The sequence below is a fragment of the Corapipo altera genome, unplaced genomic scaffold (genome assembly GCF_003945725.1).
Source record: "Corapipo altera isolate COAL_440 unplaced genomic scaffold, ASM394572v1 65, whole genome shotgun sequence".
Lineage (NCBI taxonomy): Eukaryota > Metazoa > Chordata > Aves > Passeriformes > Pipridae > Corapipo > Corapipo altera.
Window position 1 is genome coordinate 7,216,958 of NW_020884891.1, and position 1,562 is coordinate 7,218,519.

Below are 1,562 nucleotides of genomic sequence, written 5' to 3' on the forward strand. Positions count from 1 at the left end.
AAACCAGCAGAACAATTACCTTGTTTATATCTCGGTCCTCTTTCCCCAGCTTCCTGCAGAACTAGTAACTGCTACTTTCTTGGTAACAGCTTGTTGTATAGCTGCTCCTCAGTTTGTGGCTTTCTATGATTTCTGATTTTTTTTAGTAACACTGCTGCCCTATCAGCTACTCCTTACTGCAAAATTGCTTTCTCCTGCCAAAGAGGAATGCTTTTGACAATTTTATTGGATTGTATTTTTGTGTTGCTCTGCCAATTTGGAAAACTGGTGTAATTTTTTATACTCTAATTGTGTTTTTGAACATCCTTGTAATCATTCTTCCTTGGGTATAATCCACAGAGGGTCGTTTTTCAGGTGAGCATTGTTTAAAATGCTGAATAAAGCTGCTAACCTGACACATTCCTGCAGAGCAGCAGTGTTTGCTGTCCTGCTGGGTGGTCAAGTGCTCTTTAAGACTTTTTTTTTTTTCAGATAGCTGCATACCCATCTCAGTGATTAATTTGTATTTCCTTAAGCTGATTAGAAGGATGTTGCCTCATATGTTAGGTCTGTCCTAAAGGGAAACAGGACTTGTTTGGTACAAGCTGTTCTTGATGGTTGGTAAAAACCCAAGGAAGGGATTAAAAACCAAAACTGTTTACTTTGGTCCAGAGTTATTCTGGGGAGAAAAGCTGGGCAAATGGATCAATGATTCCTTGGATGCTTCCTTTCTGAGGACAACATGATGTTTGTCCTGTTTTTTAAATACTTCTCCTGTTTTGTACAGACCTCAAAGAAAACTGCCCACATTTCAGGTTGCATCAAGTGTTTAGATCGTTACATGCTGCCAAGATTAATAAGGACCTGTCCACCTGAAGTCATCCACTTTAGCTGATTGTTCTCCAGCCTGTTTGTCTGAATGTATTTGCTTGGAGTTTGTTCTGATCTTTCCTATCTGGTCTTGAGCCTGCACTTTGTCTTCCTTTAGCCTGCAGGGTATCCAAAGACTGTCTTCCAGTCTGTTTTGTCCCCTGTCAGTCAAGACTTGGTTCAGCCTGTTGCCTTCATGCCCTCAGCCATGTCACGAGCCTCGGTTCAACGCCCCATTCCCAGTGGGGTGAGGGCTGGAGGGCAGAGAAAGGGCAGGGCTTGGGGCAAATGAAAGTCATCAGCTCTCATCGAGATAGTGACCACAAATTACAACAGACAGAACAGGTTCTATTGTTAACTGCCTGGCCAGGCTTTTCCTCTGTCCTCATTTCTCTATCAAATATGGTACAATGGTGGGGCTGAGGGGAGGCAGAGCCCTGCTAGTGTGCTCCTCAACCCATTTCCAACATGCAGCTGTCCCCTGCCCAGAGTGCTCTCAAAGGTGGTTCAGTGTCACTCCTAAATAGTTCACTACCTTCTTCCTGTTTTCCTGCAGAAGTCAGGCAGCACAGTGTTGAAAGCCATGAGAAGCTGCAGTTGGTGGCACATATTTTGACAGAACCTTGGCCATCTCCACATGACTGCGGAGAAGATTCTTGGAAAAGCGAAACAGCTTTCAAGACGCAAAAAGAAAATGGAAAGAAATGATCCAA